Source organism: Pelodiscus sinensis, chromosome 27 (assembly GCF_049634645.1).
Source record: "Pelodiscus sinensis isolate JC-2024 chromosome 27, ASM4963464v1, whole genome shotgun sequence".
In the NCBI taxonomy this organism is placed as follows: domain Eukaryota; kingdom Metazoa; phylum Chordata; order Testudines; family Trionychidae; genus Pelodiscus; species Pelodiscus sinensis.
In genome coordinates, this window is record NC_134737.1 from 2,430,045 (window position 1) to 2,446,157 (window position 16,113).

Here is a 16,113-nt window from a genome sequence, read left to right on the forward strand (position 1 = left end):
TTCTGGGCTAAGGTCCCTTTCAGCCTTGGGAATGAGCCATCAGACTTTCCACAAGTGCTCAGCATCCTACTACTCCCTAAACACCTGGCTCCGGTTGTGGAGGTACTGAGCACTAGAGCAGGTGCATGCCATCTGAGCACAGACCACGCAGCAGCCTGGCACACCTCCATGTGTCACAGGCTGCAGCTTAAACTTTTGACTGACCTAGCTATTCCTGTAACACACAGCAACCAGTGTCTTCTGCCTTGGCGTCACTGGAACGTGAAGCAGCCATCTGGTGGCTAACTGCAACGTCAGGTCAACTTGATTCTTCAAAACCAAAAGGGGAGATTAATTACACATAGAAGAGGTTTTTATTCCTCTTAAAGTCAAACCTTCTGCTTTGGGATTTACAGAATTAGTTCCACTTCTTGGCATGCTGACCCTTTCCAAGTATAGCTCCGTCGCCAACCTCCAAAGTCAGTCTCACCAAGGTGAGTCGTCAGGAATGACACCGGAGACTGGAAAAAACCAATGTCTGTCAGAATGTGTCCTTTCAGAATTATATCTACTGTACTGGGGAATTTTCTTTCACTTCCCATTCCTCAAGCTTAGCCAATCTGTTTACTGTCTCCCCACTTTTTTTAAACCTACAACTACTGATGTTAATAGTCAGGGCACTTCCAGAAACTGTGTGTGGGTGTCTGTTTGATGGGGTAGACAAAGCTCAAAGCCCTCTGCTGGAGGCTTGTGGCCTTGCTGCACCCTTCCTCCTAGAAAAGAGCAGAGGAGAGGTCCTCCAAGCAAGCTAGAGTGGCTGCTTCCGCTGCAGCCAATCAGGGCCCAGAAAGCCAGTATAAAGAAGCTGCTGGGCCAGGGCCTGTCAGTTTCTCTTTGGGGCTCAAGCCAGGCATACCCAGGGACTGACTGAATGGGAAGGCAGCAGTACCTTGGACTGCCCAATGGATTGCAGGCCTGGCTGAAGCCCAGGTCGGGTAGGGAGGCTATGGTGAATTGCAAAACCCTGGACAGGGCATCATGAGGACTTTGAGATAAAGCCCTGAGTGAGAGCAAAGATGGAACAAATTCTTGGATAAGTGGCCCAGGGAGCGAGTAGCAGTGGACAGTAAGGACTGACACTCAGCAGACAACTACTATTTACAGGGTCCTTGGGCTGGGATCCAGAGGAGTGGATGGACCTGTAGCTACTCAAGGGGGGAGGAAAGAAGCCTGGTCCTAGGTGACCCAGAAGAGAGGGCATCTGGGATATCCTCCACTCCCAGAGCTGGTCACCAGAACAGGAGCTTGTGGACACACACCCTTGTCCAAAAGAAGACACTCAGGAGAGGAATAGCACCGCTGTGAAACAGCAGCCAGAAGGACAAAACAGCAGCTGTCTCATTTGCTGCTGTTTTATAACACAGCCTGACAAGCAAAGGTGTGCAGAAGTTGAGAAAGGAGCAGCCCTTTACTTTCTCTGTCTATATCTGCTTCTGTCTCTTCTCATTCCTCACTCACAGGCACACCAAACAAAAGCTACAGCCAATGTTGTGGGAAATGTCTGGGTGACTAATGAAGCCTCAGTTGACACCAGTGTAAAGCCGGAAAGATGTCATAGCCTCAGGTGGAGTTTGATGGCTGAGATCTCCTTTCTAGCTTCATCTAGTTTCAAGTTGCAGCCAAGAAACTGTCACAGCACAAACATGTTAAACAATCACTCGAGAGGTGAGCTATCTATTTTGGTACCTGTGCCGATTTACAGTGGGAAAAGATTAAATGAGCACAAAGATCTATTATTGACTTATTTCCTTCCTTTTCTTCTCTGCAAGACTCTTCACCAGGTAGCAGCTGTGCAATCTGATGGGAACTTTTAATAGTTTGACCATCAGGCTCAGGAAAACTTTGCAGACTACTTTTCCAGACCTGGTTCAATTTGTCGCATCCGTGCTGTACTGTTTCCCAGAGTTGTTGATGGCCTTCTGTTGCTATTTGTGCATAAATAAGAAGAACTTGCTAGCAGAATGTGAGCGTTGAGACAAGGCAAATGCCCTTGCTCCCTGCCCCGTGGGATGCTCACTGTGATCAGCAAAGTTGTCTCTCAGGCATTTGGGGTGAGCATTCCGCAGATGAAGACAGATTTATCCAAACAACCTGCACCTCTTGTATGTGAAGACTATGGAATGTTGCAAGAATAATCTCCTGATATATCTGCTGCTTTCTATTTTGTCTCAGCATTGCTATGGGAACCCATTTCCTCATAACACACCAACATAGTACCCAGCAGCAGAAAGAAGTAAAAGTAATGGGGAGTAAATAATAAGGTACCCCTGAACTTTGAAACATCAGTTTGGCCAAGTCCCTTAGTTTTTTTATGCCTTAGTTCCTCATCTTTAAAATTAGAGTAACACGTCTCTACCTCGCAGGTATGATAGAATATTAGAACTAGAAGGACCTTGAGGGATCATCAAGTCCAGTCCCCTGCCCTCATGGCAGGACCAAGCACCATCTAGATCATCCCAGATAAATGTCTGTTTAACCTGCTCTTAAATATCTCCAGAGATGGGGATTCCACAACCTCCCTGGGCAATTTATCCCAGTGTTTAACCACCCTGACAGGTAGGAAGTTTCCCCTAATGTCCAACCTAAACCTCCCTTGCTGCAGTTTCATAGAATCATAGAATACTGGGACTGGAAGGGACTTCGAGAGGTCATCGAGTCCAGTTCCCTGCCCCCATGGCAGGACCAAATACTGTTAGACCATCCCTCATAGACATTTATCTAACCTACTCTCAAATATCACCAGAGATGGGGATTCCACAACCCCCTGGGCAATTTATTCCAGAGAACATGACCTATGAAGGAAGACTGAAAGAATTGGGCTTGTTTAGTTTGGAAAAGAGAAGATTGAGAAGGGACATGATAGCAGTTTTCAGGTATCTAAAAAGGTGTCATAAGGATGAGGGAGAAAACTTTTTCATCTTGGCCTCTGAGGATAGAACAAGAAGCAATGGGCTTAAACTGCAGCAAGGCAGGTTTAGGTTGGACATTAGGAAAAAGTTCCTAACTGTCAGGGTGGTTAAACACTGGAATAAATTGCCGAGGGAGGTTGTGGAATCTCCATCTGTGGAGATATTTAAGAGTAGGTTAGATAAATGTCTATCAGGGATGGCCTAGACAGTATTTGGTCCTGCCATGAGGGCAGGGGACCGGACTCAATGACCTCTCGAGGTCCCTTCCAGTCCTAGTTTTCTATGATTCTATGAAATGAACATGGCACACCCAGTCAGAGATACCTGGCATATGCTTGGATATGACAACAATGGGGATATTTAAGTTCCTGGGTACACAGACACATAGGGCTAAGTGCTCTCTTTAGAGCCTGGTTAAAGTTTCAGCACCAGGCAGGCAAAGCCCCGTGAACCCTGCCCAAACCGTGGTAAAGACTGTGTTTTCTCCTCTCTCTGGCCATATGGAAGTGCCTCTGGAATAAGCAGCAAAATGGAGGCTTTTTAGTCTGTTTAGAAAACCAGTCTGAGAGACCACAGCAATCCTTTTCTTGTGTTGATTTTCAAAACTTTACATGAGGCTTTAGGGATCCGTGCTCTGAGTATGAAGTATGTCTGGTGATCAAGAGTGGATAAAATTCCATTAGAGGTAAAAATGTTGTCAAACTCTGTCCTGGAAAAAATATATCGAAAGCTGAGAAACTCCTTAATCAATTCAGACCAATGCTCTGTGACATTTCCCCCCAGACTCTTGTGCTGCTTACAAATTCTGAAGAACACCTCCAGTCATTTCTGGCATGGACTTATGATTGATTTCAAAGAAAAATGGGCCTGAGAATGTGGGTCTGTGTTTAAGGTGAAAAGGGAGTTGAAGATGAAAAGTCAACTGGCATGAAAGATTGCAGGGCAAATGTGAAGGCAGCAAAGCATGTGGGTGGTCTTGGAGCATGTAATAGGATATTGGGGAGGAAGAGGGATGCATTCAGGATGCTGGAGTTTAATAAAATCATTCCTTTAACTCAATCAATAACGTATAGGAAGAGCATACAATTAATCCCTGAGGAAGAGAATGATGCAAATGAGAAAGGGACTTGTGCCATTATTGAAATGGTCAGCGCCATTCACCCCTCATACACCAAACAACACACTCACACCCAATTCAAGGTAAGGCACCATGAGCTGCAGAGTTTATAGCTGGTATCAGCAGAGCTTTTCCCAGGAGCTAAAGTTCCTATTTGCTCTCTGCTTGCTTCCCCCCCACACCAAAGGATGGCAGTGTGCTGAAAAGACAGTCTGGCTAAGCCACTAGCCTTCTGTGTTACTAGAAGCCCAGGCTAGTAGATTTTATAGCTCCCACTATGCTCTGGGGAGAGGCCAAAAATTAGGAGTTCAGTGTGTGGGAGGGGGCTGCCTGGAACTAGGCTTGGGTGAGTCTGGACAGGAGAGAGGATATAGGAGTCAGTTGGGGGTGGGAGGTGTGGGTAGGAGTTAGGGTATAGGAGCAGAGTGGGGGTTCAGGGCCAGGGCAGGAGGGGGGCTGCTCCCTGATGTGGGGAAAGAAGCCCCAAGCCTCTGGGGCCAGATCCAGGCAAGCTGAGAGCCGGATCTGATCCCTGAGCCGTAGGTCCCTCTGGTCCCTCTGTCGTAGAAGATCTGCCCACTGGAATCCGTTTGGACTCCACCGGAGTGCCAGAAGGGCTTGATAGTTGCAAAAGAAATTGAAAAACTAGGGAAAGTTACCACTGAGTCATTCGGCGAGACAGTAACCATTAACGCGGCATTCTGAAGCTAATTCGATTAAATGTTTCATAAGAGTCTCACACTTGAAATTCCGAGCCAACACGAAAGAGAACAGATGCAAATTATTTTTAAAAATGCACCAAAAATACCTATGAAGAGAAACTGCTCCTAACCTAAATGATTCAATTCTGAATAGCTAGCATATACATGACTCTCACTTTAATGGCCCCTCTTATCATTACTCAGTGTGAAACAGGAGGTACCACATTTTAATTGCTACAGATTGGAGGGAGTCTAGTGCCAGACAGTTAAGCACATTTCTGGTTCAGGCTCGCTGCTGAGTTCCATCTTTCCTTCATCATTTGAGAGCTGTTTTCTTTCTGTCTATATTAGCACACATGTCAACGCCAAATGGAGAGGGTTATACCGGAATCTACGTGGAGTTCTGGATTTTTTTACAGCCTTTAGAACGGGGGTAGGAAATACCAGCACAGAAGTTAGATCTGGTCCACCAGAGTTAGATCCTGGCGGGACCCTTTGGCTGTATTTACTCGATCAGCTGCAGGTACCGGCAACTGCAGCTCTTGGCCAAACCGCTGTTCCCGGCCAATGGGAGCTGTGGAAAGCAGTGTCCTGGCCCGCACAACTATCCACCACTCCCATTGGCCAGGAACGGTGATTCACAGCCAACAGGCACTGTGATCGCAGGTATCTATGTCTGTGCAGGTAAACAGAGCAGCGGCACCCCACCAGGGGTTAACCCTGGCCAACCACCGCCATGTTATTGCCCAACCCTGCTCTAGGAAATAAAACACTCTCAATAAGATGAAAACGTGGTAGCCTTCAGATGTTCTGGTGAGGAATCAAGCAGTAAATATGAGCACCGGCATTAGCACTAAGGTCGGGACATAAATAGCATTCCCTGTAAGGCAAGCTTTTGGGTGGCTGCCTACAAGAGATTCAAATGCTGCTTAGATGATTAGCAGAGCACGTGTAGCCCGCAGCATGTTTCTCTAACAGTGGTGCACATCCGTACATGCCTCATGCACATAACAAAATTTATTCTGCATGTAGATGGAGAAAGTTAGAGGACACATTGGATGTAAACACCTTGCAAAGGAGGTCTTGGCATGTGTTTCAGTTCCCCATCTTGGTTGTAGGCACCTAAGCATAAATTACAGATTTCAGTGCTAAATTGTTCCATGAATTAAAGGAAGCGCTATGAAACCCAGATACAGCCAGCAAAACTGACACAAGCTCAAACTCCCGGAAGTTCCCCTCTCTATATAAAGAAGTAAAAGCTCACCTGCCTTCTGATAAGAAAAGGAAAGAGAGACTTACTATACCTACAGACCCAACTTCTTCCTGCATGCATTCAACCACTGGTTTATATACCTCAGTAGCTCTGAGCCTTTCCATATTACTGTTCCCGTTTCAGGAGCCTGATTTGTCTTGCCTACTTAAAAACTACTTGCTTACAAAATCAGAGATAAAACTGCCAAACTGTCACAGCACACTGGTACTGACAGATTGCTTATTTTCTCATTTTTTACCATATAATTATAAAACAAGAAAAGTGGGATATAAATATTGTACTTACATTTCAGTGTACACTACATAGAGCAGTATCAAGAAGACCTATGAAATTTTAGTTTGTACTGACTCTGCTGCTTTTTATATATAGGTTGAATCCCTCTGACCTGGCAATATCTGTGGTCCAGCATGATTTCAGTTAGCCGTATGTCCACTTATCATGGGTGTGGCCAAGTTTCCTACAGTCCCATAAAGGTTGTTTGTAGCCACCAGGCCTGGCTCTCAGTGTTCTGTGCTGTGATTTAGATCTAATGTACCCCTACATGTCTTCTAAGAGCCCAGTAAGTAATGGAAGTGTTGGTGATACTGCTAGACAATAATGACTTCCCATGGCCTGGCAAACTCTGTGGTTCAGCACCGGTCCTGAGAGTGCCAGACTACAGAGATTCAACCTGGAGCAGTATTGTAACACCAGGAAAATATCTAGATGAGCTGATGAACTCCCTGGAAAATCTCTGCATACCCCCAGAGGTATACACACCGGTCATTAAAATACCTTATTCATGCTGTGGGAAAGATGTTGCTAATTATGTTTTTGCACCATCCTCCACAGTCCTCTTGCTCTCTTATTAAGCTTAGCTGGTGGATAACAGGCAGCAGCTGCAAAGCATCTGGCTGCTTGGGGATGGCCTATATTTTTAACCTCTCTTTTTTTTCTTGCACAGAGTTTCATGCAACCCAGCCAAGAATTCACCACTTTAGCAGACAACCGCTGCCACCTTCTGAAGTGACATAAACTGCTATTAATTTCCACAGATCTCTCTGGGGGGTGGATGCTATCTGGGTAGATTTACTTCTCATTGGTAATAGTGGTCCTTCTCAGTGGTCTTTCGGGTAGACTCTGGCATGCCACTATGATCAGTTCTCATGCCCTTTGGTGAGAGGGAGTGCTCACCATCCTGCACGGTTTGAATCTGGAACAAGACTACAAAGAACACCTGGCCTTGCTGAGACTACTCCATGTGGATGCAGCAGGATGGAAGGCCGAACAGAGCGTGGGAGGAGGAGCATAGCCAGACTTGTTCTTACTCTGTCATGGGATTCATTTGGATTAAAAGCCTGTTTGTCAAGCTTCCAACTCAGTTTGCCTCATCGGTGTTCCAAGGAGCAGCAATTTTGATCAAGGAACTTAACACAAAATCTTGAAAAGCCATCTGAGGGCGTGACGGGTCTTCTGCTATATCATTCCAACCAAGTGATTAATTTCACTCACCCCATCCCCAAGCAGGAAAAGATCCTAGCCCTCTCTGCTCGTGGCAATGCTCGCTTTGTCGAGACAAACCAAGCAAAGGGCCAGGCTCCTTTTCTGTCCAATGCTCCTGCTCCATCCCCCGCCTGGGATTCTGCAAGTGGTATGCATGGCCCAGGGAATGAGATTTTACTGCAGAAAGACTATGTGCAGTGATCATTAAAAGTCCAGTGGCAAAAGGGGAGGAGATACAGAGAGCTCTAGGCTCAATGAAGCTTTTCACATTTGGGGCCCCGATGCTGAACCTAACCAAAGTCACTATGGCTCTGCATGGGAACAGGGGACTGACCCTCAGGAGCACCTTGCAGGATAGGCTCCATGGTTATCATGAGTTCAAATCTGACCCAGGCTATGGGGAATCTTCAGCAGGATGAATGAGCCACATGTTCCCAGCCCACCTTGTGAGTGGACAGAGGTTCGTGTAACAACAAACCAATCAGAGCTGGACCTTGCTCCCCGCAAGGCCAGATGAACTCTGGTCTTGAGATTTTCAAAGCAGGTTAGCTTTCATCATGTGACCTCCGCTTGCTTGGCTTTGAAAATCTCCCCCTGGAACTGTGTTCTGACCCCTAGTGGTGGTGCTTTCATGGCATTTGTAAGCTTGAACTGCCTTAGATGTATACACTGCTTCAAAAGAAGCAGGCAGCTCCCTGTGCTATCCAGAGCCTTAAATTAACCTCAGCTTCTTTTCTATATAAAAGAAAAAAGGAAAATGATGCACTGAGGCACTCTGTCATTATTCTGCACAGCACAGATAATAATAATAATAATAAAAAATACCCTCCATTGTCCAATCACCTTTCAGATCTTGCAAGAGAGGAACAGACAATCATAATTAACAGGGCTTCTCCCCCTTCCTTCCCCAAAGCCATGAAACTGATGTAGAAACTTTAAAGCTCGGAGCAATACTTACAGGGAGAAGATGAAAAGCTTCTCGGAACATAGATTCGAGCGTCAGATGGAAATTACTGCTCCAATTCATCCTCCTTTATTACAGGGCTCTGTGAGTTTAATGGGAAGCGAATACAGTTACTTTCACCTGTCTTAGGGGAAAAATGACATTCCATTTTGTCTCCAAAAATACACATTATTTAACTTATAAAATATTTAATCTAAGTAATTAATCCTCTCACGACAGTGCTTTGCACATTTTCTCTGGCAATCCATACTTCCAAGGGCCTATTGTAACAGCAAACTTTGTTTCCTTTTTCATATGAAATTAATCAAAGGTACATCCTGAATTATTCAGGAGAGGAGTGAAACCTGCTTACCACAGCTCACAGAAAGAAAACTCCCATTTCTTTCATATCCCGCCAATACGACAACTCAAGTCAGCATGGCAGCTAGTGCACAAGAGTTCCTGCTGACTATGAGCAGGAGAACACAAGAATGGCCATGCTGGGTCAGACTAAAGGTCCATCTAAATCTGTATCTTGTCTTCCAACAGTGGCCAATACCAGGTGCCCCAGAGGGAATGAACAGAACAGGTAACCATCAAGTGATCCCTCCCCTGTCACCCATTCCCAGCTTCTGGCAAACAGAGGGTAGGGTCACCCCATCCCAGCTAATAGCCATTGATGGACTTATTTTCCATGAATTTACCTAGCTCTTTTTTGAATCCTGTTATAGTCTTGACTGTCACAACATCCTCTGGCAAGGAGTTCCACAGGTTGACTGTACATTGTGTGAAGGAATACTTCCTTTTGTTTGTTTTAAACCTACTGCCTATTAATTTATTTGGTGCCTTTAGTTCTTGTATTATGTGAAAGAGTAAATAACACATTTTCTTTTTCTACACCAGTCATGTTTTATAGACCTCTATCATATCCTTCCTTAGTCCTCTCTTTTCCAAATTGAAAAGTCTCAGTTTTATTCATCACTACTCATAAGGAAGCCATTCCATACCTCTAATCATTGTAGCATGTAAAGTTTCTTCTCCCTGTGGTCTATAAGGCTTAGCTTTTCATGTGTGTTAGGTTTAGATACATGGCCTCCATGAATATCTATATGAAACTGTCCAGCATGAAAATGGTCTGGATGGGGCCTAATGGGTTATTTTATCTCTATTCTTTATACGTCTGTTTATTCACAGGTCAGACTTTTTCTCTCTCACATTAAAACTAGTCCAGGTTTCTGAGCAGGAAGAGTTCTAACAATAGTTTCTCAATTTTAAAAGGAAAAACCCTCTTTTTTTCTGGTTAAGAGATCAATTCTGCTTGTGGTGAAATTTGCCAAACTCAGCAAAGAAGAGAGATGAAGTTTTACTTTTAAATTTTGATTTTTTTTTCAAAACTGTCAAAAATATTAATTTGGTGCCTCATGTAGTGTCCCTGACTTCCAGCAATCTCTGCCAGGTGTAAGTTATACAGAAAGTGCTTAGCAAATTTATTCAAGCATAACTGGAGCCCAACAGAAACAGAGTGGTTTCAATTTTCTTTCATTTTCAACTGCATAAATCCAGAGTAAGAACTCTGGCGTTCATGGCTTATTCTGTATTTGAAAATAAGAGCAGAGGGCTCATGGGTTTGTTAGGTTTGGGCCTCAAGCCTGAAAAACAGAATAACATGAGGGTATCCCTGTGCTCATAAGCAACCCAAGAGAATTTAGTGGATTGAGCACAGAGCTCAACATGTGGGATTTTCTTTGTAAGACTGGAGCTTCTCAGCTCCAGTTCAAAGCGATTGTGTTTCTTGGCCTGGCATAACCAACGAGGAGTCTTGTGGCACCTTAGAAACGAACAGATTTATTAGGGCATCGGCTTTCAGGGGTAAACCCACGTCATCAGGTGAATTGGAGTGGAAGTTACAGAAGCAGGAGTAAATATACAGAAAAAGTGGCTTGTGTTAATAAAGCTAAGGGTGGAAGTATGTCATTCACAGCATTTGGCTGGGAGATGTGAATATCCAGAGAGGGGAATTTGCCTTTGTAATGCGTTAACCAGTGAAGATCCTTATTCAGTCCCAAGTTGGTAGTGTTTAATTTGCAAATGAATTCACCAATGGAAATGGCTGCTGGAAGAAGGTGACATTAAAATAGGTTCCACATGCCAATTACATCCAAACCTCAAGAGCTTGACATAAGCTGTTGTACTTTGCATAATCACCAATTCCCCCCTTCTTTACCACCCACATGGGACAGACTCTTGTGCAACAAGCACCTTCACAGGAGAAAAAACTCACCTTTCCTGAGGATCTCAGGCACCTATCCTTGAGCTACTTTTAATACAATGGGAAGCACTGGAGCCAAGCAAATGACTTGAGTGCCTCAGAGGTGAAAGATGTCTATTGGGCACATATGCTCCTATTTCTGGTACAATAGCACATCGATTTCTCATATCAAGCAGGGCCAGATAAACACTGGAGAAATCAATTTACACAGAAAGTGCAGGAAATTACTTCTTACATAAACAAATAAATCCCCACTCCTGACCTTCGACATGAAGGCTTCATGGTGGCTTTTTCACCCTGTCACTGAGAGGCAGGGCAGATGACAGATGTTCATATTTTTTTATGTGGCCTTATTATTTTTTGAAACCCAAAGCATTACTGTGTATTAAGTTCTAGAATTGAGCTTGTATTCCTACACTAGGGAAGGAAAAGAAGAGATGTTACCGTTTGAACTTCTAGCCTGGCACTCTCTGGTCCAGCAACATGTGTGATCCGGCATGATTTCAGTTAGTGGGATGTCTACTTATCACGGGTGTGGCCACGTTTCCCACGATCCCATAAAGTTTGTTTATAGCAACCAGTCCTGGCTCTCAGGACTGTTCTGTGCTGTTATTTAGCTCTAATGTACACCCAAATGTTTTCTAAGAGCCCAGTAAGGGAGTGTTGGCAATGCTGCTAGACCAGTGTTTCTTAAACATTGTAAGACCGAGCAACAACAAACAATAATTTTTTTCAAAGCAAAAAAGCTGAGGAAACATTATTGATGGGGGAAAAAAAGGGCCAGGGGGAAAGTTATTGAGCAAAAAAAAAAAAAGATCGCCCTTTAAGGGCGGCCATTTTGAACATTGTTATTCTCTGCGGCACACCTCCGACAATTTAAGAAACACCGTGCTAAACAATATTGACTTTCTCTGATTCAGCAAATTCTCTGGATCAGCACAAGTCAGGTCCCTAGGGTGCTGAATTAGAGAGGTTCAGCATGTAACTACTACAGTGTTTGTGTCTAATGCTATCTGTGCTTATTCCATACCAACATATATATGGTGTGGATAAAGCATATACACACAGACTAGCAGCTTATATATTAATCAGCCATAAATAGATCCATCAAATGTAGCCACAGCCCTGAGACAGCTAGCTCTTCCTCCTCTCTGTCTCTCATATAGTTCTTTAATAGTATCTCTCACCATAACATCCAAGAGCTTCATGGTGTTGCTTTCTATTAAACCAGTTAACATTTCCTGGAACAGGTGACGGTAGGTTGCACTGTGTCTGTGAGGCATTTATATAAATGCTGCTCGTTATTTTTACTCTCCACATCAGAAAGGGGAACAACTAGAAAATCCAGACTAAGATTCTGTATCACCTCTCCCATGTTATTTGCTAACAAAGTCAAAACTCCAAATGAGCTTTTGAGAAGGTAAAGAGCTCCCTCAGCCTCCTCACTTCCCTGTGGGGCACTAACGAGCCATCCGTTCCCTCAGCACTTCTTACCTGTGCTAACTGGGTTTCAGTTACTCCCTTAACAACAGGGTTTACTTTTCAGAAGAGTGGGAAAGCACTAAGGCCTGGCTTTCAGAGGAGCTGGGCGTTCGTAACTCCCTCTGGAGATTAAATGGAGTTGTGAGATGTTCAGCACCTGTTTAAAATCAGGTCTTTAGGGTATTGGAGCCTGAAGTGGATCTCCTTGTGGTACAGCAGCACTGACATTAGTGGAGTCACTCCAGATTGACACCCGTGCAGGACAGGAGAAACAGGCCTTGGTGAATTTAAGTAGTTTCCACTATAAAGGAGGAGAGATTGAGCCTATGAAGGAAATAACAGGAGTATGAGGGAAAAAAATAGCCAGCTCCTCTCTACTGAAACAGTTGGAATGTCTTGCTTAAAATATAACTCTCTGCATGGCCCCTCAAGAAGCAACAATAAAGAGAATTTTCATCTAAAAAATTAAGCCCTGGAGGTGAAAACTTCAAAAGAGTTGAACTCTGGATCAAGCGAAAGCACTGTGCTCCTGCGGGAGCTGGGCAGAACAAGTTTTGATAAAGTGTTTTAAAACTTTTCCAGCTCCGTGATCAGATTTCATCAGCCATTCAGCTTCAGGAGGCAGTCGGTGATTGGCCAGCTGTATAAACATACGCTCCAATGGGGAGTCAGACCCCTTGAAATGATGATGAACATACTGCATGGAACACAGAGGGGAAAGTGAGAGAGAGCAAAGTGTACTCAGACCAACATGATGCTGGAAAGATAAGGGAGGACGCGTGAAACAAAATGCTAGAGATTCATAGATCAGAAATGCCTCTAGACTCAAACGCACACAGCAATGCTGGTAACGCACTATAGGCCAGATTTCCATAGTGTTCAGCGCTCAAAAATCAGGGCTGGATTTTCAGAACAGCTGAGCTGCCATTCAGAGACATGGGGCTTTTGGGGGACATCAAGTCGGAAGTGTCACTATGGCAGCTGCTGGGTGCTCGGCACTTTTGAAAATCAAAGTCAAAACACGTGAGCCTTTTTGACTATCTGGCCAGTCAGGAAGAACTAAGCCCTTACGCTTTCCACTAGAATCAATGGAAAGGTTCCCTTTGAGTTAATGGGTAGCAGACCAGAACCTTTCTTTGCAGAAATGTATCTCCCCATGGGTTGAATTCCCTGCACCTCAAGATAGAATCATAGGGCTGGAAGAGACCTCATGAGGTCATCAAGTCCAGCCCCCTGCCCAAGGCAGGACCAATCCCAACTCAATCATCCCAGCCAGGGCTTAGTCAAGACGAGACATAAAAACCTCTAGGGATGGAGATTCCACCACCTCCCTAGGGAACCCATCCCAGCGCTTCCCCACCCACCTAGGAAAATAGTTTTTCCTAATTTCCAACCTAGACCTCCCCCATTGTAACTTGAGACCATTGCTCCTTGTTCTGCCATCTGTCACTACTGTGAACAGCCTCTCTCCAGCCTCTTTGGAACCTCCCTTCAGGAAACTGAAGGCTGCTATCAAATCCCCCCTCACTTTTTTTCTGCAGACTAAACAAACCCAAATCCCTCAGCCTCTCCTCATACGTCATGCACTCCAGCCCCCTAATCATTTTGTTCGCCCTCCGCTGGACCCTCTCCAATGCGTCCACATCCTTTCTATAGCGGGGGGGAAGGAGGGGGGGGGGGGGCAGAACCAGACACAATACTCCAGATGTGGCCTCACCACTGCCGAATAAAGGGGAATAATCACTTCTCTGGATATGCTGGCAACGCTCCTCCTAATGCAACCTAATATGCCATTAGCCTTCTTGGCTACTAGGACACACTGTTGACTCATATCCAGCTTCTCATCCACTGTAATCCCCAGGTCCTTTTCTGCAGAACTGCTACTTAGCCAGTTGGTCCCCAGCCTGTAACAATGCTTGGGATTCTTCTGTCCCAAGGGCAGGACTCTACATTTGTCCTTGTTGAACCTCATCAGATTTCTTTGGGCCCAGTCTTGTTATCTGTCTAGGCCCCTATCCCTGCCCTCCAGCATATCTATCTCTCCTCCTAGCTTAGTGTCACCTGCAAACTTGCCGAGGGTGAAATGCATCCCCTCATCCAGGTCACTAATAAAGATGTTGAACAAAACCGGTCCTAGAACCGATCCTTGGGGAAAACTGCACAAGATGCACAAGTCGTGTGTCTCACTACCTGCCTTTAGATATCCGCAATCTCTCCAGCTGTTGTGAAGGGAGCAAAGAATCCCCACCCAGGGCCTGGCAGGGAGAATAGCAGCTGGGATGAAAAGGAGAAGCTACATGGACGGCTGAGTGTGTGCACCACAGAAATAAAGAATGGGGAGCAGCTCTGTTTTCCCCTACAGTTATATATGGTCAGAACTGAACTGGCACGTCACCATGGCGTGAGAAGATGCTCTTCTGTTGGGTGAGAAATAAAACCCAATTCCTTTGATCCAGTGGTGGGCAACCTGCAGCCCCCAAGAGTCCACCTACTGCTTGCAGTCCCCCTATAGGAGCTCCCTTCCCCACACGCCTCTCGTGCACAGGGTCACCGGAGCCCTGAACTTCCTACTCCTCGCCCTGCTCCCACAAATGCACTGATCCTCTCTCCATCTTTGCTCTTTTCCCTCCCTCTCAGAGCCGGAAGGCCCTGAACCAGCTGTTTGCGGCAGTTCAGTCTCTGGGCAAGAAGGGCTGGTGTGGGGAAGGAGAGAGAATCAGCCAAATCATGGTACTCCAGAAGTGCTGGCAGGAGAAATGTGGGGCTCTAGGGTGTGAGAAGCATGTGGGGGAAGAGTCCAGAGAAGGGGTGCGCAGGCTGAAGGTGAAAACCCAGTGGGCCATGGACCAGAGGTTGCCCACAATTGGTCAGGCGGCCCACTGAGACCAAGGAGGACCACTCGTACAGCCCACTCACTAGTCTTGGTTGCCTACTGCTGCTTTGATTCATCTGGGTTTATTACAGTTTCCCTAGCGGCCTTTTGCCAAAGAGAGTGGTCAGTGTCATAAGCCGTGTAATGATCCAATTCCAGTTTGGATAGCGACATTTCAGCAACAAAATTCTGCCCTGGGTGATGTTGGCAAGTATCTGACATAACTGCAGAGACAGCAGAGTGAATAGACATTGTTGTAACCGAAAACAACACTTTGTCCATTGTCTTTCAATTTCATCTGCCCTCGCAAGCAGAGAAGTTATCACTAAATTGGCACCGAGTGTTTCTTCTGGCATAGATTGGATGCAGTGTTCTCAGAAGCGGATGGATTTCAGCAGCCACTGAGTAATGTCTGTTACAGTATTCTCTGTAAATAACTGGGATATTTCCAGAAGAAGGTCACTAAATAAGTCTAAGCTATTAATAATACATCAGGATACATGTATCTTTCTTCAAGAGGTTTATCACTGTAAGTGAAAGCTAAGTGCTGTATTGCTGCAATTTGTAAATGGCTGGTTTTGAAGAGTATTCAATATTCAGTTACATTGGCTCTGAGAGAAGAATGGAAGTAGAATCTCACATATTATGGCTTAGTGTAATGCCAGCTTCAAACCCAACAGAAAATTGAAAACCACTATTTATCCACAAGATTGTACTAAAAACATTTCCTTTAGATTTTCAGCAGGCAGCTACCGAAAATGATGCGATATTTCTTTATGCAGGCACTGACGCCCTATGTTCACAGTCTAGCAGAGAGGAAAAAGTCTAACACCCACTTGAAACAACTTTAGAACAAGCCATCCCAACCGGAGAACACAGACAAGACAGAGGGTCACATTCTACGAGAATGAGGAAAGAAGCGGGGCCGAAACCAAAGAGTGTGCAGCAAAACCTTTGTCAGAACCAGACGGGCTCAGCTCTCAATTATGTACTGTAGCTACTGAGTGGCTGGGCTGCCCAAGTCAG

The 16,113-nt window shown here is 45.1% G+C and overlaps 1 long non-coding RNA gene across 1 annotated transcript in view; it reads right to left on the reverse strand.

The window, feature by feature from the left end:
* Positions 1-260: 260 nt before the first annotated feature.
* Positions 261-16,113, reverse strand: part of LOC142820883 (uncharacterized) — a 38,103-nt gene continuing 22,250 nt past the window's right edge. The window contains exons 2-3 of the long non-coding RNA XR_012897839.1: positions 8,480-8,567; positions 261-500 (exon numbers count right to left, since the gene is read on the reverse strand). This is a non-coding gene — a long non-coding RNA (uncharacterized LOC142820883). The remainder of the gene's footprint in view (positions 501-8,479; positions 8,568-16,113) is intronic.